Source organism: Canis aureus, chromosome 13 (assembly GCF_053574225.1).
Source record: "Canis aureus isolate CA01 chromosome 13, VMU_Caureus_v.1.0, whole genome shotgun sequence".
NCBI classification, from domain to species: Eukaryota; Metazoa; Chordata; class Mammalia; order Carnivora; family Canidae; genus Canis; species Canis aureus.
In genome coordinates this window covers 23,774,429-23,798,967 of record NC_135623.1, presented here as the reverse complement: position 1 = coordinate 23,798,967, position 24,539 = coordinate 23,774,429, and the positions used below count along the sequence as shown (strand labels likewise).

Here is a 24,539-nt window from a genome sequence, read left to right as displayed (position 1 = left end):
CGAGTCCTACATCGGGGTCCCTGCATGGACTCTGCTTCTGCCTCTGCCTGTGTCTCTGCCTCTCTCTGTGTCTCTCATGAATAAATAAATAAAATCTTAAAAAAACACCATTTCACATAAAGCTGTGAAAGTACATATCATTTAAATTACAGATATATACACATCCATGCATACACATGATTTATTTTCCATACATTTTTCTGAGATTTAGTACTCCATATATGGAGCATTTTATATGCACAGGGCATTAAATAAGGTTTTTAAAATGATTAAGATGTGTTCTCTACATTAAGGTCAAGGAGTAAGAAAAACAGGCAAGACAAGGATACGTTAAAAAAAAAACTATCTAGAGGCACTTGGGTAGCTCCATAAGTTAGGCTTCTGCCTTTGGCTCAAGTCATGATCTCAGGGGCCTGGAATGGAGCCCCACATTGAATCAGGCTCCCTGCTTACTGGGGAGCCTGCTTCTCCCTTTCCCTCTACTCCTCCCCCACTCATACACTTTTTCAAATAAAAAAATAAAATATTTAAAAATTAAATAAACATATTAGATATAATATCATAAAAGCAATTCTTAAAGCAATTTATAAGATTAAACGAACTAGGGGTGGTAGAAGGGGAGGAGGGCGGGGGGTGGGAGTGAATGGGTGACGGGCACTGGGTGTTATTCTGTATGTTAGTAAATTGAACACCAATAAAAAAATTAAAAAAAAAAAAAAAAAAAGATTAAGAGAGTATGTATTTAAAAAATACAATCATAAGACTAGACCAGAGAGTTAACCAAAACAGATGACCCAGAAACAGTTTCAGCATATCTTAAACCTGGCTTCCCAAATAAATTTATATTAATGAAATCATTAAATGGTACTATTGCAGTTGTTTTACCCTTTGAAAAATATCCACAATTGTACTAAAGTACAGATGAATCAAAAAATAAATAAATATTTAACCAAAATTACTAAATGGGCATCTAATTTAAATATTTGTTTGGACTCATTGTGGCTAGGCCATTTATTAGATGAACTAAAAAGAAACTATGATAGGTACAGACTGAGATCTAGATACATAAAACTTTCTGGGCAAATGCTTTGGTTTCAAACTCTTAAAAAACTGTCGGAATGAAGAAATTTTATTTGCTATTGCTCATATTTTACAATTCTAAATAAATGTTATTTTGGAACATTTTGTTGTGACATCTTTTGCATCCTCTTTTCCAGAGTGGAAATAGAATGACTAGGTTTGTTCCCATGTGAGATAAAGCTTGGATAGCTTTCTTCATATTTATAAATTTATTACCTTGATTGTATACTTAATACATGCCAAACACTAAGCACAAATAATAACTTATTTAAAACCCAGCCACAGTCCAATTTAAGTAAGGGACCTGAGTGGGGAAAGACCATGGTATACCCATTCAGAGTCTAGTGGGGAAAAAGTGTGTTTGGGGGACATCTCTCCCCCACCCTTTCTAAATCGTCTGGAATGCATGGTCAAAGGAGAGACAGGAAATATGATAGGTGTTAAGTAACAGGTGATGTTAAATGTGATAGGGATGAGAGGGTGGTGACTCTGAATTGGTTCTGTATGTGTTTGGAGTCTTTGCCAAGAAAGAAACTTCCTCAGTAAAGATAAGAGTATTTGGGGACAGTTTCCAACTTGGCTTCAAGCCCACCCCTCACTTCCTTGGAGAGTAGCAGTTTTGTCTCCCTTTGGTCCCTGTCAGCTAACCACACTGTTGTCCCTTCCCAGTATGAGTTGCTCCAGTAAGACAGCCTTCTTCAGAAATGTCCAGGTGAGAAGCAATTCTTAGCGTGCTTTTCAGCCATCTTAGAGAAATGGAATAGTAGAAGGCGAACTGGATCCAGTGGTATTGTACAGTATTGCCACACTTGACTAGTCGGGTGGAAGGATCTAGCCCTGTTGCATGTAATTCTATTTAAAATGAAAAATACTTACAGCTTGCTTTGGGTTTTCATTAAAAGTTGTTCCTATGCTGCCAATTGTTGGGCAAAGGAAAAAGTTCTGCTCAGCATCCTTTATACTAGTAAATAGTGACAACTAAATAGAAAATTCTGCAGGAAGAAAAAGATTTAATTGACCAAAAACACAAAATGCTTTGAAATAACCTTGAAGAGAAATGTTAGGACCTTTCTTAAGAGCATTGTAAAAAATAATCGGGTGGCATTTATTCATTCATTTCATAAATGCTTATTGACTGTTTATTATACGAAATTTGAATGCTGTTGTCCTGGACAAGAAGAGTGAATATTAAGAAGGGAAAACATTTGTTCAAAGTGATCTCAAAAATTAAATCAATTAATTAATCAAAAAATAATCAAAAGCACAGTAGACCATACAGGCAGTTATATAATCAATGAAATTTTGACACACTGCTGTGTCATATTGTGTAGGGCACAGAGTGTATCCAGTTTGTTAGTTGAAAAAAAAAGAGTAAGGACAAAACTTACAACAAATAGGTTACATATCTTTATATACCATATATATTTATACTTTTAAAGCAACCTTAAAAAAATCTCTAAACTTTCCTAGTGTATCATGAGTGCTGTATTGTGAAAGCTGAAGAATCTTTTGAATTCTGTTGAGAAGATAAATTAGAAATTTTCTAACATTGTTTCGTACTTCTTGTAGGACATTGCTTTCACAGTAAAACAGTGGTTCTCCAGGGTAAGCCCCCTGTTTCAGAGTAAAGAATCTTTTTTTTATTTTTAAGAATCTTTTCTTTTTAACAAAACAACTGGGATCTTTCTGTCTTCTCATTCGTGTAGGCACAGTTATTGGAAGTTGATGTAAACTCTACAGAATTTTGTTTGGATTAAGTATAGTTCTCCATAATCTGGTGAAGAGATATTCAAATAGTTTGTCTGTTATCTACTTTACCAGATCCTATGTCCACTTGCCTGTCATATGACATAGTAAAGCCACACAAAGGACAATAAAAGCTTCATTATAGATTGGTTAATCTATATTGGTTAATGATCTTAACCAATATTTATTGAGCTCTTCCTGTATGTTTCATATATTTTACTGCTTTACATTCTGTGTCTCCACCAACCCAGGCAGTATCCACAAGTTAATATTATTATTATCATTCCTGTTTTTCAGATGCAGGAATTGATGTTGGTAAGGACGTCACATTAACTTATTAACCCAGGTTACACAGCTAGTAAGTAGCTGGAACTCACACTACCAAGTGGTGTGTTGGGATAGCTTATGAGTTTCATATATTTAGTAGTGGGGAGGGGCAGTCCACCCTCATGTTGTAAGCCTGTTTACCCACCTTAGCCCCTCTTTCTGTTGGCATAGTGGTCTTTCGGAGCACAAACCAGGGGGAAGCACTCTGAAGCCTCTACCCAAAGAACAGCTACAAAGAACCCACCTCCCATGACCTCTCAAGATAGAGCGTGTGGTTACTCAACCTCTGAGGTCTGCTCTACTTGTATCCCAAACAGACTTTTTCATCATACCTGGAATCATGGACCAGAGTCCTCTTTCTATTGTCTGATACTTTCTATACTCTTATTTGGCAGAATTTATTTAAGATCCAGAGTTTAATTCATTCTTCCTTCTCCCTTTTTAAATAAGTTTTTGCCTACTTCAGGGAATTCTGGTAGAGTGCAGGTTTAGATAGATGTACTAATTAACCACTATTCAAGATGTATTTGTTATTATTTAGAACCTGTTTTATAAATTGCTGAGCAAAATATGAAATAATCTGTATTTGGTGTTGATATTATCCAGTGAGCTGAATCAGATTTCACATTAAAGTTTGAAATATGTAACTTCTTATACTGATCTTGTCAACTCAACATTTTTGCCCTAAGTACAAGGTGTTAAGACTCAGGGATGGCTTGAGTTATAAACTCTGATGGTGTCAACTGGCATCTTCCTCATATGTAAACATCATAAATGCATTGTCCCTATAATATATTCCAAAATTGAGCTTACTTGCCCTGGATAAATAGTCACACCTTGTAGCTTTTAAAGATGTGTGTATAATTAACTGGTAGTGCTCTCTACATAGCTGCCACTCAATGATCAATGACCACATGTCTCTTTAAACTATGTCATGAATTCTGGTCTTATCACATTCTCTCCCACCCTGTCATTAATGCCTCAACACTTCTGTCAAGATTATTTCTTGATACACATTACTTTAAAGAAGTAGCTTAACTTTTTAAATTAAATTATTTCACTTTTTAAATTTCATGATTTCTCTTGTTTTTTACTTAAGAGTCTGACTTTTGATCAAAGATGACATCGCTCCATTCCAGGGGGACAGATGTAATTCCATACATTACTAGCAAAGCTTTCAAATAAATATATAGTGTCTGGTATGCTAGTCATATAGGTCACAGTGAATGTATAGAATATAAAGAATAATGTCTGATAAGAGAGGAAATCCTTCAATATATTACAATAATAAAAATTATTTTTGCTTACTTCTCAAACATCACAGCCATAAATAGGTAAGACAGTTAAAGCAGGCACCATGACTTACCCAGAAGCAAGGCTTGTGTATTTATGGCATGTTGAATATGCAGGAATAGCTGCTGCCCCCCCAGAATCAGGCAGATCTGAGAAGAGTGGCCTGATTTCACTTCTATTTGATATACACATTTCCTTGAAAGCCATATTTCTCTATAAATTATTATACTGCATCATTTTTTTCTCCCTAAGAAGAGGTTCTTCTTAGCTTTTTCAACATTTTTTTGAATTTAGCTCAGTCCTAAAAAGGTGACTACACATGTTCTTAAATTTGCAGTAGACAATACTCAGGAAATAAAAAAAAATCTCAACAGCTACCTCTGTTCAAACATCATTATTAATAACTGGTAATAATTACTCAGCCATTAGAATTGACAAATACCCACCATTTGCTTCAACGTGGATGGAACTGGAGGGTATTATGCTGAGTGAAGTAAGTCAATTGGAGAAGGACAAACATTATATGTTCTCATTCATTTGGGGAATATAAATAATCGTGAAAGGGAATATAAGGGAAGGGAGAAGAAATGTGTGGGAAATATCAGAAAGGGAGACAGAACGTAAAGACTCCTAACTCTGGGAAACGAACTAGGGGTGGTGGAAGGGGAGGAGGGCGGGGGGTGGGGGTGAATGGGTGATGGGCACTGAGGGGCGCACTTGACGGGATGAGCACTGGGTGTTATTCTCTATGTTGGCAAATTGAACACCAATAAAAATAAATTTATTATTAAAAAAAATAACTGGTAATAGCAGAAATTTCCTTCATATTTTATTCAGGTCTTTATTTTTACTCCTCTTTTTTTTCTTTTAAAAATTGCGTTAGATATTAATATTGATTGCATAGTTACCTTTCTACACTGTTCTTCTTTGTAATTTATTTATAGGTTTATTACAAGTGCCTATGTTCACCAGAAATAGTCAGTGCTGAATTGATGGAAAATGTATGGGTCAACCCAGATTGACCTTACATGTACATATGCATAGGCGTATATGAAGCGCTCATGCATTTTGACTATGAAGAGACCTCCTTCCTGTCTTCCTTATGCTCTGCACTTGCTTCCTCCATTCTACAAGGCTATGGAATTCTTGTGGACCGAGTGGTAGTGTAAAGTGATAGAGCCATCTTGGAAACTTCTCCAGCGGGAGCTTTGGGAGGTAAACTTTATGATCTTCATACTTTCAGACCCAGCAGTTCTGCCCCAGAATGTATAGCCAGTGTATGGATGTACTCTTCACCAAAAGACTAAAATATTTGTAGCAGAGCTGTATGATGAACTCCAAATGAGAAACTCCCAAATTCTCATTAATGATAGAATGCTTTGTGTTTATTCATACATTGGAATGCTATGTAGCAAAAGGAATGAATGATGTGTAGCTTCTTGTAGCAGCAGGGATGGATTTCACAAGTATGTTGAAGGAAATAAGGCAGACTAAGAATACTGTGCTATATCTCTTTGTATGTTTCATATGTGCCCTGCTCTATGGAGTAACAAGTCAGATAGTGGTTATCCTCTGATTGGCATGTAGTGATGGGAAGGAAACTTGCTTGGCCTTTTGGGGATGCTAGCAAAGTTCTGTTTCTTGATTTAAGTGGTTGATCTGGGCACACAAATGTGCTCATTGAATGGTACACTTATGTATACTTTTTATATGTATACTATGTTTTGGTTAACAATTTTTTTAAATTAGTGATCAAACTGAGAAAAAAATTTGCAATTTATATTACAGGTAAAGTGCTTATTTTCCTAATGTGTAAGTGATTCTAATAAACAATGAGAAAAAGACCAGCTGAGTGTTGAATTGGGCAAAAGATATAGTGAAGTAAGTCAGTCGGAGAAGGACAAACATTATATGTTCTCATTCATTTGGGGAATATAAATAATAGTGAAAGGGAAAATAAGGGAAGGGAGAAGAAATGTGTGGGAAATATCAGAAAGGGAGACAGAACATAAAGACTGCTAACTCTGGGAAACGAACTAGGGGTGGTAGAAGGGGAGGAGGGCGGGGGGTGGGAGTGAATGGGTGACGGGCACTGGGTGTTATTCTGTATGTTAGTAAATTGAACACCAATAAAAAAAAATAATAATAAATAAATAAATAAATAAAAATAAACAGTTTGGAGAAAAGGAAATGAAAATGTTTGCTAAATGTTTAAGAAAAGTTCATGGAACTTACTCATGGAAAGAAACCACTCCATAATAGTATTTTTAAGTTATTTCACTTGCAGTGATCCTAAAGTTTGGTAATGAAGGAAACAAGTGTATAGTCCTTTATAGAAGAGGGTCTAGGTAGAGCAGTATTATAGCATTTAGCAAAATTACAGATGTACATACCCTGTAACCAAGGGGTTCTGCTGGGAATTTATTCTTCAGATACGCTTGCAGAAATGGTGTGTGATATATGTGCAAGGTTATTACTTGTACATTGTTTATAATAACAAAAGTCAGAAGCAGTTTGGAAGGACAAAATAGAGGACTAATTAAAGTACAAGAAATATACTGTGGTCATTAGTAAAAGGGAAAGAGGCTCTTTAGGTACTAATATGGAATAATCACAAAAATTATTTAAATTCTAAGACATAGAAAAACATGTAAAATATTCTGACATTTGTGTAAAAAGGTGAAAGGGGGGAGGACACGCTTATATTTATAAATACATATGGTGGAAAGCTATTGTAAGAAGAAAGAAATGGATTGCAGGAATTCCTAGCTACTGAGCTCAAAATCAAATAGATTCATTCAATTGGAGATTTCAGGGGTCCTTTATATATTGGTTGCTTTTGGAGATGTGGGACATAGGGTCAGGGGTGAGGAGGAGACTTTGTAGTGTCCTATTCCCTTTTATTATGTCTTTGGATACCTTCTAAAAACTCCTTGTTGAAGCAGAATATACATATATGTACCTTTGCTTTTTCAACGATTTTATTTATTTATTCATGAGAGACAGAGAGAGAGAGAGAGATGCATAGACACAGGCAGAGAGAGAAGCAGGCTCCATGCAGGGACCTGGACGTGGGACTTGATCCTCGGTCTCCAGGGTCAGGCCCTGGGCTGAAGATGGCGTTTACCCACTCATCCACCTGGGCGGCCCCTGTACCTTTGCATTTTGAGGTAGGTTGGTATGTTAGTATTAAAGGAAAAATAAAATAGATAAAAGCAGAAGTTTAATGAAACCATCCTTGTGGTTCGGGAATGAACAATGGCTAGCTTGTAAAGGATGAGATGTGAAGAAATATGGAAAATGATTATGGAATACTCTGAGGGAAAAAGGCATAATAGAAGGAAAGAATGAACTAGATCAAGGGAAACAGGCCAGGGGAACATACATGCAGGGGAAGCATTTTTATAGGAAAGGGGAAGGGAATTCTTAAAATGGAAGAGTAGAGAATTTGGAAAAGAAAGGTAGGACCAAGGTGTAATTTCATAAGGTCAGAGTCATTCAAAATGAAAAATTATCTACTTCACCAACTTTATTCGGAAAGTAAGAGATCTGACACCCTCTTCCCCATTTCTGCCTTTCCTCTCTCTCTGACAGCTCCATGCATCTGAGTCACTACATCACTTGGGCTGTGCCCCAGGATTCCAACATGATTAGTGGGTTGGGATATATGGCCTGCTTCAAAATTTAACAACTAAAACATCAAGGATGTTCTGAAAGGACTGTTTTAGATTCTTACAGGACATAGATTAGTATAAAACATGAAGTTCTTTTTTCTCAAAATTGTGGATTTCTAATGATCATACAAGTTAGCAATGTTACTGTAGATTTTTCTTTAAGAGTCTTCAATTAAAGTTCAGAGAAAAAGCACTTCAGAATATAGTAAATAGAAGTTGGAACTGTTTACTTAGTGATGTGAAAAAAATCGATTTTTAACTCATTGAAGTAAAATAGGTTTATCCGGGTTAGTGTCTTTAATGGTCTGATTTCCCACTTCCCCTCCCTTGGCTGTTGGATTTGCTTGGCTGATACTTTCATATTTCAGGGAAATGGTTTCTAATGTACTTTGGATCGTGGGCCCCACAGAGAATCTTTACAGAAACATTTTTATGTGAAAGACTGTATTGTTCATGTGATTTTGAGAGTTTCATGGTTCTACTGATGCCTATTCATACACCGCTAGGTTAAGAATGTGTTTATATAAGAACTGATGGGTTTATGAGGTAAAGAACCAATACTACCCTAACATGTGAAGATCTGAGCTATCTCTCATGTTCTGTTTTTCAGATTGGAAATATTCTCCCATTTCAATTCTAATGTTGTCTCTCAAGATATTAATTTTGAACTGTCAGACTTTCCACAAGGGCAGTTTGGTTCTGATTACCTCTGGTGGACTAATAAGAATGGGGGATATCTCTCCTGTTTGGGCTCCAGGAGACCATCTCTCCTGAGTTGTGTGAAACATCCACTGCAGCCAGTCTCCTAAAGTACGAGGCACAGGCCCCGAGTGGGCAGCAAGCAGGCAGAGACCCTCGGACTTTTTGATTAGGCAACATGTTTAAAATCCTTTGATTGTTTTTTTTTAATTTATTTTTTATTGGTGTTCAATTTACCAGCATACAGAATAACCCCCAGCACCCGTCACCCATTCACTCCCACCCCCCGACCTCCTCCCCTTCTACCACCCCTGGTTCGTTTCCCAGAGTTAGCAGTCTTTATGTTCTGTCTCCCTTTCTGATTGTAAGGCCTTGAGCAGGATCATGTGCTTTCTAGTTTATCACTACCCCCACTACTCCCTGTTGTCACACCTTTCCTCTGGCCTCTGAGGCCTTGTCACTCATGGCTTTGGTTTAGAGATTAAAGGTGTCTAGGCCCATTCGTTTCCCTAAGGTGAACTGAATTGCTCAGTAGGAACTTTGAGGGCAGCCACTGGTGGGTGACCACTTGTTTTAGCTTGCACAGGCTGTGGGTTTTGCTGGGATGTGGGACTTTGCATTCTAAAACTGAGACAGTTTTAGACAGTTTGCTGGGCAAACAGGTGGTTGGGTGCCCCAGCAGACCTCTTCACAATTAGTTTACAGAATGATTAATTGTTCTGATAGTTTCAGATAAAACTTCACCACTATTCACAGTGACTACTTTAAATCAGGTGTGCCAACCTCTTGAAAAGGTAAAATTAATGTGAATCTTGTACAAACAGAAAGCTTATATTTTAAGGCCTTTTAGTGAGGACAGGTTAGTAACTGATAAAATCATTAACAGTAGAGTTCATTACCAGATGATTCAGAACTACAGACTTACATTTTTTTCTAAGGCCTGGCCTGGGCTGCTCTGTATTACCGTAGGGCGCCTCCTGGCAAACGCCCTGAGGCATGGTGCGTGATGGAGAAACCAAAGTCTACAGCGTGAAAGAGCCAAGACCCTGGGTTTTCTGGAAGCCAGAGCCCTGGGAAGTCAGCAGGCAGCAATAGAACATCTTTCAGTAGCAGATGTCTCCAGCCAAGTGAGCCTGATGTGAGGCTGCAGTAGAATGTGGGTGCCTGGTTGCAGGGGTTCCAAGTTCTGTTGGGCTCTGTGGTCAAAGAAGTGACCTCACTGCCTGGGATCCCCTACCTGAGTCCACTCCTATTTGAACCTTCAGTGTTGTCTTTTCACTTTCCCTCTATCCCTACCCTGTGGAGTTTTCATCAAGAAAGGGTGCTGTACTTGGTCATGTGCTTTTTCTGCATCTATTGAGAGGATCATATGGTTCTTGTCCTTCGTTTTATTGATGTGATCTCTCACATTGATTGATTTGCAGATGTTGAACAACTCTTGCAGCCCAGGAATAAATCCCACGAGGTGGTGGTGAATAATCCTTTTAATGTACTGTTGAATTCTATTAGCTAGTTGTTTGGTGAGAAATTCTGCATCCATGTTCATTAGGGATATTGGTCTATCATTCTTTTGTTGGGTTTTTGTTTGGTTTCAGAATCAAGGTAATGCTGGCCTTCTAGAAAGAGTTTGGAACTCTTTTCCTATTTTACTCCATTTCTATTTTTTGAAACAGATTCAGAAGAATAGGTAGTATTTCTTTAGATGTTTGGTAGAATTCCTCTGGGAAGCCTTTTCTTTGATCAGGAGGTTATCGATCTTATTCTCTTCAAGGTCAAAGGAATCTCTTATAAGCAGCGTATCAGTCTTGTGATCTTGTGTACAGTCTTTGGTTTCTGTTTCATTGATTCTTGCTCAAATTTATTATTTGTCTTGTCTTGCTGGTTTTAGGCTTTTTTGCTGTTCTTTCTCTACCTCCTTTGGGTATAAGGTTAGGTTGTGTATTTGAGACCTTCTTGTTTCTTGAGAAGGGCTTGTTGCGGTATACTTCCTTCCTAGGACTGCCTTTTCTCCCTGCTGACGGTATTGAACAGTTGTGTTATTATTTTCATTTTCTTCCATGAATTTTTAAAATTCTTCTTTAATTTCCTTGTTGACCCTTTCGTTCTTTAGGAAGATTCTGTCTAGCCTCCATGTATTGGAGTTCTTTCCAAATTTCTTCTTCTGATTGAGTTGCTTCAAAGCACTGTGGTCTGAAAGTACACAGGGGTTGATCTCAACCTTTTGGTACTGGTTGAGACCTGATTTTGACCCAGTATGTGATCTATTCTGGTGACTGTTCTGTGTGCACTCACAAGGAATGTGTGTTCTGTTGCTTTATGATAGAATGCTCTGAATAGGGAAGCCTGGGTGGCTCATTGATTTGAGTGTCTGCCTTTGACTCAGGGCCTGATCCCAGAGTCCTGGGAGTGAGTCCCACTTCCCTGCTTCTCGCAGGGAGCCTGCATCTCTCTCGGCCTATGTCTCTGCCTGCCTGTGTGTGTGTGTGTGTGTGTGTGTGTGTGTGTGTGTGTCTAATGAATAAATAAAATCTTTACAAAAAGAATGCTCTGAATATATCTGTGACATCCATCTGGTCCAATGTGTCATTCAAAGCCTTTGTTTATCTTCTTTTAGGTGACCTGTCCATTGAAGTGAATGGGGGGTTACAGTCTCCTACTTTTGTATTATTATCAATGAATTTCTTTAGTATTGTTTGGTTTATATAACTGGCTGCTCCCATGTTAGTGGCATCAATATTTGCAATTGTTCGAACCTCTTGTTAGATGGACCCTTTAATTATTCTATAGCATCTTTCCTCATCTCTTATTACAGTCTTTGGTGTAAAATCTAATTTGTCTGATATAAGGATTGCTACACGAGGTTTCTTTTGATGCATATTAGTATGACAAACGATTCTCTACTCCCTCTTTCTTCCAATCTGGAGATGTCTTTCAATCTCAAATGAAACTCTTATAAGCTGCATATCAGTGGGTCTTGCTTTTTTTTCCAGTCTGGTACCCTATGTGTGTTGACTGGGGCATTTATTCTGTTTACCTTGAGTATTGAATGATAAGAATTTAGGGGTGCTTGAGTCACTCAGTTTAGTTAAGCCTCTGCCTTCAGCTCAGGTCATGGACTTGGAATCCTGGGATCAGGCTCTTTATTGGGCTCCCTGCTCAGTAGGGACTCTATTTTTCCCTCTTTTGTGGGCTCTCTCTCTCTCTCTCTCGTAAACAAAAAATATATATTTTTCAAAAAGATATGAATGTAGTGCTATCGTATTAGCTATCAAGTCACTCTCTCTGTTCCTTTCTTGTCTTTGTTACTTTTGGGATCTCCCTTTGCTTAAGGGATCTCCTTTAATATTTCTAGTAGGGCTTATTTAGTGTGCCCCAATTCTTTTAGTTTCTGTTTTTCCCAAAAGCTTTTTATCTCTACTTCTATTTTGAATCAGCCTTGCTGGATAAAGTGTTCTTGGCTGCACATATTTTTCTCAAACATCACACTCAATATTTCTTGTTGGTTTCTTGCGTTTTTTGACTTTAGCATTTCTGACAGTATGAAGTGACATCTCATTGTAGTTTTGATTTGCGTTCACCTGATGATTGATGTTGAGCATCCTTTCATGTGTCTGTTGGCCATGTGTGTGTCTTTTTTTTTTTTTTTTTTTTTGCAAAAATGTATGTTCGTGGCTTCTTTCCCATTTAAAACAATTGGATTATTTTGTTTTGTGGGTTACAGTAGTTCTTCATATATTTAAATAGGAACCCTTTATCAGATATTTTGTGGATTGTTTATTTTGCTGTTCAGAGCTTTTTATTCTGATGTAGTCCCAATAGTTTATTTTTGCTTTTATTTCCCTTGACTCAGGAGACACTGATACAAAAACATCATGGCTGACATCAGAGAAATTACTGCCTTTGTTCTCTTCTATGATTTTTATGGTTTCAAGTCTCCCATTTAGGTCCTTAATCGATTTTGAGGTTTTTTTGTGTTTGGTGTAAGAAAGCAGTTCATTCAGTTTCATTCTTTTGCAAGTTGCTGTTCAGTTTTCCTAACACCGTTTGTTGAAGAGATCTTTTCCATTGTGTATTTTTAGGTCATACATTGAAGATTAATTGACCCTATAATTGTGGGTTTGTTTCTGGCCTTTCTTTTCTGTTCTCTTGATCTATGTGTTTATTTTTGTGCCAGTACCATTTTGTTTTTTGTTTTTTATTTTTTTAATTTTTTTATTGGAGTTCAATTTGCCAAAATATAGCATGTCACTCAGTGCTCATCCCATCAAGTGCCCCCCTGTCAGTGCCCATCACCCAGTCACCCCAACCCCCTGCCCACCTCCCTTTCTACTATCCCTTGTTCTTTTCCCTAGTTAGGAGTCTCGCATGATCAGAAGGCCAGTACCATTTTATTTTGATTCCTAAAGCTTTGTTGTATATCTTGAAATCTGGTTGTGATACCTCTGGTTTTGTTATTCTTCAAGATTGCTTTAATTCTTGGGGGACTTTAGTGATTCCTTACAAATTTTAGGCTCGTTTATTCTACCTCTGTGTGAAAAGGACTGTTGGTATTTTGATTTTTTCATAGGGATTGCATTAAATCTCCACATTGCTTTTGCTCATGTACACATGTTAACAATATTTGTTCTTCCAGTCCATAGGTATGAATATCTTTCCATTTGCTTGTGTTGTCTTCAAGTTCTTTCATCAGTGTCTTATGGTTTTCATAGTAAAAGTCTTTCACCTCCTTGGCTAAGTTAATCCCTGGAATTTCATTATTTTTGCTGCAATTGTAAATGGGATTTTTAATGTTTATTTGTACTACCTCATTATTAGTATATAGATATGCAGTGGATTTCTGTATATAGATTTCATATTCTATAGTCTTACTAAACGTATATCATTTCGAGTAGGCTTGTTTTGCTTTTTGTTTTTGTTTCTGTTTTGTAGAGTGTTTAGGGTAGCCTATGTACGGCATCATTTCATCTGCAAATAGTAAAAGTTTTACTTCTTCCTTACCAATTTGGGTTCCTTTTATTTCTTTTTGTTGTCTGATTGCCGTGGCTAGGACTTTTAGTTCTACGTTGAATAGAAGTGGTGAGAGTGGACATTTTGTCTTGTTCCTGACCTTTCGGGAGAGCTCTTAATAGTTTTCCCCCATTGAGTATAATGTTTGCTTTGGGCTTTTCATATATGACATTATGTTGAGGAGGCTTCCTGTAAACCTCCTTTGTGGAGAGGTTTTTTTTTTGTAAAGATTTTATTTATTTATTCATGAGAGACACCGGAGAGAGAGAGAGAGAGAGAGAGAGATACAGGCAGAGACACAGGCAGAGGGAGAAACAGGCTCCATGCAGAGCGCCCGACATGGCACTGGATTCCAGGTCTCCAGGACCACACCCTGGGCCAAAGGCAGCGCTAAACCGCAGAGCAACCTGGGCTGCCCTATAGATGGTGTTTTAACACGAATAAATGCTATACACTTTCCAATGTTTTTTTGAAACTATTGAAGTGTTAATATGGTTTTTCTTCTTTTTCTTGTCAATATGATGTTTCATGTTGTCTGATTTGTGAATTTCAACCCACTCTTGCATCCCAGGAATAAACCTTACTTCATTCTGATGAGTGATTTTTTTTAAAATGTATTGTCGGGTTCTGTTTGCTCTTATTTTATTGAGGATTTTGTATCTGTATTCATCAGATGTTGACCTGTATTTCTTTTTCTTGTAGTGATGTTACCTGATTTGGTGTCAGGATAATGACTGAATTTGGAAGCTTTCTTTCCCATTTTAGTTTTGGGAATAGTTTGAGAATAATAGAAACTATCATCTCTTTAAATGTTTGGTGGAATTCACCTGTGAAGCTATCCAGTCCTAGACTTTGGTTGGGTGCTTTTTTCTTTGTTTCTTTGTTTTTGTTTTTTAGTATTGTAATTTTTTCATTGGAGTTCAATTTTCCAGCATACAGCATAACACCCAGTCCTCATCCGCCCACGTGTCCCCCCTCAGTGCCCATCACCCAGTCACCCCAACCCCCTGGCCACTTCCCCTTCCACCACCCCTTGTTCATTTCCCAGAGTTAGGTGTCTCTCAAGTTTTGTCACCCTCACTGATATTTTCACTCATTTTTTCTCCTTTCCCCTTTATTCCCTTTCACTATTTTTTATATTCCCCAAATGAATGAGACTCTATGTTTGTCCTTCTCCGATTGACTTATTTCACTCAGCATAATACCCTCCAGTTCCATCCACGTTGAAGCAAATGGTGGGTATTTGTCGTTTCTAATGGCTGAGTAATATTCCATCGTATACAGAGACCACATCTTCTTTATCCATTCATCTTTCAATGGACACCGAGGCTCCTTCCACAGTTTGGCTATTGTGGACATTGCTGCTAGAAACATTGGGGGACAGGTGTTCAGCCTTTTCACTACATCTCTATCTTTGGGTAAATCCCCAACAGTGCAATTGCTGGGCCCTAGGGCAATTCTATTTTAAACTCTTTGAGGAACCTCCACAGTTTGCCAGAGTGGCTGTACCAGTTCACATTCCCACCAACAGTGCAGGAGGGTTCCCCTTTCTCCACATCCTCTGCAAGATTTGTTTTTTCCTGTCTTGTTAATTTTTCCCATTCTCACTGGTGTGAGGTGGTATCTCATTGTGGTTTTGATTTGTATTTCCCTGATGGCAAGTGATGCAGAGCATTTTCTCATGTGCTTGTTGGCCATGTCTATGTCTTCCTCTGTGAAGTTTCCCTTCATGTCTTTTGCCCATTGCATGATTGGATTGTTTCTTTTCTGTTGAGTTTAATAAGTTCCTCATAGATCTTGGATACTAGCCCTTTATCTGATAGGTCACTTGCAAATATCTTCTCCCATTCTGTAGGTTGTCTTGTAGTTTTGCAGCCTGTTTCTTTTGCTGTGCAGAAGCTTTTTATCTTGATTAAGCAATTGGGTGCTTTTTTGATTACCGGTTCGATTTCTTTGCTGGTAACCAGTCTGTTCAGATTTCTCTTTTCTCTTTTCCTGTTTCACTTTTAGGAGATTATGTTTCTATGAATTTGTCCATTTCTTCTTGTTTGTCCCAGTTTGTTGGCATGTAATTTTTCATTATATTCTCTTATAATCCTTTGTATTTCTTTTTCAGTTTTTGTCTTTTTTTTCAACCCTGATTTTGTGTTCTCTCTCTCTCTCTCTCTCTCTCTTAAATGAATGTTGCTAAAGATTTATCCATTTTGTTGAACTTTTCAAAGAATCAGCTTCTGGTTTCTTTGATCTGTTCCATTGCTTTTTTTAGTTTTTATTTCGTTTATTTCTACTCTATTCTTCCTATCCTTTTACTGGTCCTGGGTTTTGTTTTCTTCTTTTTCTAGCTCCTTAATTTGTGAGGTTAGGTTGTTTATTTGAGATCTTTCTTGCTTTTTGAGGTAGGTCTGTGTTGTTATAAAGTTACTCCTAAGAACAGGTTTTCCTGCACCCAAAGTTTTTGGATTGTTGGGTTTTCATTTGCATTTGTTTGTGTATTTTCTTAATTCCTCTTTGATTTCTTGGTTGACCCATTTATTTCTTAGTATCAGGTTATTTAACTTCTGTATATGTGTGTTCTCTCCAGATGGTTTCTTGTGTTTGATTTCTAGTTTCATACATAGCCTTGTGGTCAGAAAAGATGCATTGTGTGACTTCAGTCTTTTTGAATTTGTTAAGACTGGTTTTCTGGCCTTAAATGTTATCTATTCTGGAGAATAGTTTGGCTTGCAAAGTATTCTGCTCTTTGAAGATGGAATGTTCTAAATATATCTGCAGATCCATCAGGTCCAGTGCGTTATTCAAAGTAACTGTTGATTTTCTTTTTTGATGATCTGTCCATTGCTATACATGGGTTGTTAAAGCCCTTACTGGTACTGTGTTATTCTTCATTCCACTTTGCTTATTTGTTATCAGTTGATTGGTGTATTTGGTTCCTCCCATGGTGGGTGCGTATATATTTGTTAAATCTTGTTGGATTATGCCCTTTATGTAGTTAATGTGTGAGCATGGAACCTGATATGGGGCTCCATCTCATGACTCTGAGAGCATAACCTGAGCCAAAATCAAGAGTTGGACCCTCCCTCAGCAGTCTGAGCCACCCAGGGGTCCGTAGATTTTACTTTTTAGTGCAATCTGGTCATCTGTTTTTGGGATGAACTAGTTAATCCTTTACCACTTAGTGTAATGGTTAATATTCTTGATTTTTCAAAACTTTACTTCTTTTTACATTTACATTATTTTTATCATGTTTTAAAAACACTTTTTTAAAGATTACTTGTGTTGGAGTGAGAGACTGCCTGAGACTGCTGGAGAAGAGAGTAAGGATAGAGGCAGAAGCAGGCTCCCCACTAAGCCAGGAGCCTGATGCTGGCCTCAATCCCAGCACCCTGGGATCATGACCTGACCTGAAAGCAGACGCTTAACTGACTAAGCCACATGTGCTAACTAACCCCTTCAAAATGTTTTACGGTACTATTTAGCCTGCTTTCCCCCTCTGTCTTCCATCTTCCCTCCTTAAGCATTTAGAATGTTTTTGATTTTTTAAAAAATGATTTGAAGAGTCATATTTTTCATATTTTAACACTTGTGAAATCAATACGTGTCATATAGCTATTATATGTCATAGTGTAACGTTCTTTGTGGTACATACAACAATGGCATCTTAAAACTCAATGTTTAGATTCTATGAGGGAGGCTGGTTTTTCATTATCTGGAGGGTATTCTTTCCCTTCCTTAATTCATTCTCAGACATGCTTTTCATCCATTATTTGAGATGACATCATCATGTTCCGACCAGGGCACCTTGTTGCCTTTTTGTTTATCTTAGATGCTGGTAAGAGGAGACTTTCAAATAATTTTTAAAACTTTCAAATAGGGGATCCCTGGGTGGCGCAGCGGTTTGGCGCCTGCCTTTGGCCCAGGGCGCGATCCTGGAGACCCGGGATCGAATCCCACATCAGGCTCCCGGTGCATGGAGCCTGCTTCTCCCTCTGCCTGTGTCTCTGCCTCTCTCTCTCTCTCTCTCTCTATCATAAAAAAAAAAATAAGAATAAAAAATAAAACTTTCAAATAAACCTATTTATTTGAGAGAGAGCAAGAGAGAGAGAGCGAGAGAGAGAGCAAGCGAGAGCATGTGCAGTGGGAGAGCTGCAGAGGGAGAAGGAGAAGCAGACTCTCTGCTCACCATGGAGCCCGATGTGGGGCTCAAAGTCAGGACCCCGGAATCATGACCTAAGCCGAAGGCCAATGCTGAACCGAGTGAGCCACCCAGGCTCCCTCAAGTAATTTCATTATCTCCTCCTGATACCCTCTGTCCTAAGAGAATCCTTAGGATGAATCAATCCTTAGGTTGATTTTCCTTTTTCTTTCTCCTCCCATTTCCTAACTCCAGTCTTGGTGGGAGAGTTACACTGTTAGAATATAAACAAAAACCTATTTTGTGTTTAGGTTTATAAACTATCAAAGCAGTTGCACCTGTCTTTGTATCATTTATTATTGTTTATTAGATCACAGCAAGGAAGTTCCTCTGCTATGGAGGGAACCTCAGCTCACAAGTGGGTAATCTATGAAAGGGTTTGGTACCAGATTTCCCAGTGACTGTACATGTGTGTGTTTGCTGGGCTGACTGTTGAGAACTCATGTCACCGTGTTGTCATTCAGCCTGGGTGGGATTCGGACATAAAGGAGTGCAGTCATAATCCCACAAATGCTAGCCTGTCACCGTTACCTCCTCAGCCAGTCACATAAAGGGATCACATGCATTCTATCAGCAAGAAAAGGGACACTGGAAACTATCACCGGACTGCATTCTTTATTCAAGACTGTTGTAAGTAGCTTTACTGAGGAGATAGTTAGCTGGCAGCATTCTGACATTCATTTTTATTTATTTATTTATTTATTTATTTATTTATTTATTTATTTATTTTATGATAGTCACAGAGAGAGAGAGAAAGAGGCAGAGACACAGGCAGAGGGAGAAGCAGGCTCCATTCCCCGGGAGCCCGATGTGGGATTCGATCCGGGGTCTCCAGGATAACGCCCTGGGCCAAAGGCAGGCGCCAAACCGCTGCGCCACCCAGGGATCCCTGACATTCATTTTTTTAAAAAATTTTTTTATTTATTTATGATAGTCACAGAGAGAGAAAGAGAGAGAGGCAGAGACATAGGCAGAGGGAGAAGCAGGCTCCATGCACCGGGAGCCCGACGTGGGATTCGATCCCGGGTCTCCAGGATCGCGCCCTGGGCCAAAGGCAGGCGCCAAACCGCTGCGCCACCCAGGGATCCCCCATTTTTAAATTGAAGTATAGCAGACATACAAGATTATTTTGATTTCAAAGGTACAACATCATGATTTGACAATTACATAGTGTCATGAAATGCTCACCTTCATAAGTGTAATTACCCTCTGTCACCAAAGTTAGGATGATATTACTATATTTTCTGCGTAGTACTTTTTATCCCTGTGACTTACTTACTTTATACCTGGAAGTCTATACCTCTTAAAGCTCTTCACCTGTTTTATCCAATATCCTTTGACCCTCTTCCCATCTGGCAATTACCAGTTTATTCTCTGTATTTTTATGGGTCTGTTTCTGTTTTGTTTTTTAGATTCCACAAAGAAGTGAAATCATATGTATGGAATTTTTCTTTTTCTGACTTATTTTACTTAGCACGATGCCCTCTGGGTCCATCCATATTATCACAAATGGCAAAATCTTTCTACAACTGAGTAATAATTCTGCGTGTGTGTGTATGTGTGTGTGTGTGTGTGTGTGTTAGCGACATCTTCTTTATCCGTTCATCTATTGATGGATACTTGAGTTGCTCCCATACCTTGGCTATTGTAAATAATGCTGCAGTCAACATGGAGGATGCATATCTTTTTGAATTAGTATTTTCATTTTCTTTGAATAAATACCCAGCCATTGGGATGGCTGAATCACATGGTATTTCTGTTTTTAATTTTTGGAGGAACTTTCATACTATTTTCCATAGGGCCTGCACCAATTTACACTCCCACCCAACAGTGCACAAGTGTTCCTTTTTCTCCACATCCTCACCAACACTGTTTCCTGTGTTTTTTATTTTAGCCATTCTGATGGGTATGAGGTGATATCTCATTTTGGTTTTGATTTGCATTTTCATAATGAGGATTGTGTGGTACATCTCTTCATGGGTCTCTTGGCTCTCTGTAGGTCATCTTTGGAGAAATGTCTGTTCATGCCTTCTTTCCATTTTTCAGTTGGACTGAGTTATTTTTACTGTTGTGTTTTAGGAGTTCTTTGTATATTTTGGATATTAACACCTTTTGCGTATAGGACGTATTTATACCTTAATTTATATAGTAGATTCCTGTTTTATTTTGTTGATGTTTTCCATCGCGGTGCAAAAGCCATTTGATTTCATGAACTCCCAATTGTTTACTTTAGCTGTGGTTTCCTTTGCCTAAGGAGACAGATCTAGAAGAATACTGCTAAGGCCAGAGTCCATGAGATTATTGCTCCTCTTTTCTTCTAGGAGTTTTATGCTTTCAGGACTTCTATTTAGGTCTTTCATTGGTTTTGAGTTTATTTTTGTTTATGCTGAAAGCATGTGGTCTAGTTTCATTCTTCTGCATGTAGGCTTCCAGTTTTTCTAATACTGTTTACTGCAGATATAAGTTTTTCTTATTATATCTTCTTGCCCCTTTGTCATAGATTAGTTGACTATATAAGTGTGGGTTTATTTCTGGACTTTCTATCTGTTCCTTCAATCTTTGTTAAATTTTGTGCCAGTACAATACCTGTTTCTTCTTTCTTTTCTTTCTTTCTTTCTTTCTTTCTTTCTTTCTTTCTTTCTTTCTTTCTTTTTCTTTCTTTCTTTCTTCTTTCTTTCTTTCTTTCTTTCTTTCTTTCTCTTTCTTTCTTTCTTCTTTCTTTCTTTTTCTTTATTTCTCTTTCTTTCTTTCTTTCTTTCTTTCTTTCTTTCTTTCTTTCTTTCTTTCTCTCTCTCTCTTGCTTCCTTTCCTTTCCTTTCCTTTCCTTTCCTTTCCTTTCCTTTCCTTTCCTTTCCTTTCCTTTCCTTTTCTTTTTTAAATTTTCAAGTATTCTTGATACCTAACATAGGGCTTGAACTCACAACCCTGAGATCCAGGGTCTCATGCTCTACTTGAGCTAGCTAGTTGTCCTGTAACTGTTTTGATTAGTATGCTTTGTAGCATAGTTTGAAATCCGGCATGGTAATATGTCTAGCTTTTTAAAAAATTTATTGTTTTAAATTAAATTCAGTTAATTAACATATGTTATTAGTTTCAGAAGTAGATACAGTTTATCAGTTGTATATCCCGTGCTCATTATATCACATACCCTCCTTAATGTCCATCATCCAGTTACCACATCCCACCACCTCTCTTCCCTCCAGCAACCCTCAGTTTGTTTCCTATGATTAAATCTCTTATGGTTTGTTTCCATCTCGGATTTCATCTTGTTTTGTATTTTCCTCTCTTCCCCTATGATCCTCTGTTTTGTGTCTTAAATTTCCCTCTATGAGTGAGATTTTATGATACTTATCTTTCTTTCATTGACTTACTTCACTCAGCATGATACCCTCTAGCTCTATCCATGTCTTGCAAATGACAAAATTTCTTCTTTTAAGATCTTATTTATTTATTCATGAAAGAGAGAGAGAGAGAGGCAGGCAGAGACACAGGCAGTGGGAGAAACAGGCCCCATGCAGGAAGACTGACGAGGGACTCTATCCTGGGTCTCCAGGATCACACCCTGGGCTGAAGGTGACACTAAACTGCTGAGCCCCCCAGACTGCCCTCACATTATGGCTAAGGAGGGTTCCATTGTGTATGTCTATATGACATCTTTATCCATTCATCTGTTGATGGACATCTGGTCTCTCATAGTTTGGCTCTTGTGAACATTGATGGTATCAATATTGGAATGCAGGTGCCCCTTTGGATCACAGTACATTTATCTTTGGGGTAAATACTTAGGAATGCAATGGCTGGGTCATAGGGTAGCTGTCTTTTCAACTTTTTGAGGAACCTCCATCCTGTTTTCCAGAACGGCTCCACCAGCTTGCATTCCCAGCAACAGTTATAAGAGGGATCCCCTCTCTTCGCATCTTCACCAACCTCTGTTGTTTCCTGTTAATTTTAGCTATTCTGACTGGAGTGAGGTGCTATCTCATTGTAGTTTTGAACTGTATTTCCGAGATACCGAGTGATGGTGAACGTTTTTCCATGTGTCTGTTGGCCATTTGTCTGTCTTCCTTGGAGAAATGTCTGTTCACGTCTTCTTCCCATTTCTCAGTTGTTGGATTATTCTTTGGGTGTTGAGGTTGATATGTTCTTAATAGATTTTGGATACTAGTCTTTTAACTAATGAGACACTTGCAAATATCTTCTCGCATTCTTCGGTTGTTTTTTGGTTTTGTCGACTGTTTCCTTTGCTTTGAAAAGCATTTTATCTTGATGAAGTCCTTCCCAATAGTTCATGTTTTGCCTTTTTTCCCTTCCCTTTAGAGATGTGTCTAGCAAGAGGTTGGCGCCTTTGTTCTCCTCTAGGATTTTGTTGCATTCCTGTCTCACATTTAGGTCTTTCATCCATTTCCAGCTTTGTTTCTCATGATTGAGAATCTTCTCATGATTGCTTTGGCGATTTGGAGTCTTTTGTTGTTTCGCACAAATTTTAGGATTGTTTGTTCTAGTTCTGTGAAAATTATTATTGGCATTTTGATCGGTCTTGCATTAAATCTCTAGATTGCTTTGGGTAGTATGGTGATTTTAACAGTATTATCCCAGTCCATGAATATGGTTTTTCTTTCCATTTATCTGTGTTGTCTTCAGTTCCTTTCATTAGTGTCTTAGAGTTTTCAAAGTATAGATCCTTTACTTCCTTGATTAAATTTATTCCTCAGTATTTTATTCTTTTTGATGCTATTGTACATAGGATTTAAAAAACATTTTTGCTACATTGTTATTAGTGTACAGAAACACAACAGAATTCTGTATATTAATTTTGTATCCTGCATCTTTACTCAGTTTATTAGTCTTAGTAGTTCTTGGTGGAATCTTAGGGTTTTCTATTTGTAGTATTATGTTATGTGCAAGTTTTCTTTTTCTTTTAGTTGGAAGATGTTTACTTCATTTCTTGCCTGATTGGTGAGCTGAGCCTTCCAATAACATGTTAAGTAAAAGTGGTGAGAATGGATATCCTTGTCTTTTTCCTGCTCTTAGAGGAAAAGCTTCTAGCTTTTCAACATTGAGTAGTATTCAGTTGTTGGTTTGTCATAGATGGTCTTTATTATGTTATATGTTCCCTCTACACCCTCTTTTAGAGACTTTTTTATCATGAATGGATATTGAGATATGGACAATATTTCTTTCTGCATCTGTTGAGATGATTGTCTGATTTTTATCCTTTATTTTGGTAATTACCTTGTTTTGGTAATTTACATTGATTTATGAATATGGACCTACCCTTCCACATCAGGAACAAATCCCACCTGGTCATAGTAGATGATCATTTGAATGTGTTGTTGAAGTTCATTTGTTCATATTTTGTTAGCGATTTTTTGATATATTTTAATCAGGAAATGGGTCTATAATTTTGATGTCCGGTTATTGTTGGTTTTGTTGAATGAATTTGGAAATGTTACTTCTTCTAGTTGTTTTGAATTAGTTTAAGAAGAACAAGTGTTAATTCTTCCTTAAGTATTTGGTAGAATTCACCAATGAAGTCAGCTGGTCTTGTATTTTTGTTTGTTGGGAGTGTTTTGGTTACTGATTAATCAGTTAGTATTAATCAGCCTACCTAGATTCTCTATGACTTCGTGATTGAGTCATGGAGGATTGTATGTTTCTAGAAATGAATTCATTCCTTGCAGGTTGTCTAATTTGTTGGCTTATAATTTTTCGTCATCTCTTATAATCCTTTGTATTTCCGTGTTGGGGTTGTAACTTCTTTCATTTCTTGTATTTCATGTATTTGATTTTATTTTTTTGATTCTCTCTTTGTCTTGATAAACAAAACTGACAAACCTTTAGAAAGGCTTATCTTTTCAGAGAATCAACTCTTAGTTTCACTGATTTTTTTATTTAAATTCAATTTGCCAACATACAGTTTTTTGTTTTTCTAATCTCTATTTCACTCTGGTTCTTTTTAATTTTTGCTATTGATTCCTTTTTTCTTTAAATGGCCATTCTTTGTTTCCTTTCCTTTTCATTTTTTTTGGAATACTCCTCATTTAACTATTCAATTTATAAACTTTCTGTGTCGAGATAGTTTGAATTCTACACATTTTATTTATTTACTTATTTGGCTCAAACTATTGAAATTTATTTTCTCATATTTCTAAAAAAGTCTGAAATTAAAGTTTTAGCAGGATTGGTTTCTCTTTGTGCTTTTCCCCTTGCCTTATAAATGCCTTTTTTCCTGTGTCTTCAGATGGACTTCCCTCTGTCAGTCATTAGGCATTTTAGGCTTTATGTATCTATTTTTAAAGATTTTACTTATTCATGAGAGACAGAGAGAGAGGCGGAGACATGGGCAGAGGGGGAAGCAGGCTCTCTGCAGGGAGCCTGATGGAGAACTCGATCCCGGGACCCTGGGATCACAACCTGACCTAAAGGCAGACTGTCAACCACTGAGCCATACAGTGCCCCGAATTTTACATTTTAATGTTTTTATTTGTTTCATAGGGCTGCTAGAACAAATTGCCAAAATT

General features: G+C 37.6%; 1 long non-coding RNA gene across 1 annotated transcript in view; it reads right to left on the bottom strand.

The window, feature by feature from the left end:
- The window catches only part of LOC144282140 (uncharacterized), a 46,392-nt gene extending 35,774 nt beyond the window's left edge, over nucleotides 1-10,618 (bottom strand). Inside the window, exon 1 of the long non-coding RNA XR_013350482.1 lies at nucleotides 9,745-10,618. This is a non-coding gene — a long non-coding RNA (uncharacterized LOC144282140). The remainder of the gene's footprint in view (nucleotides 1-9,744) is intronic.
- Nucleotides 10,619-24,539: the final 13,921 nt, after the last annotated feature.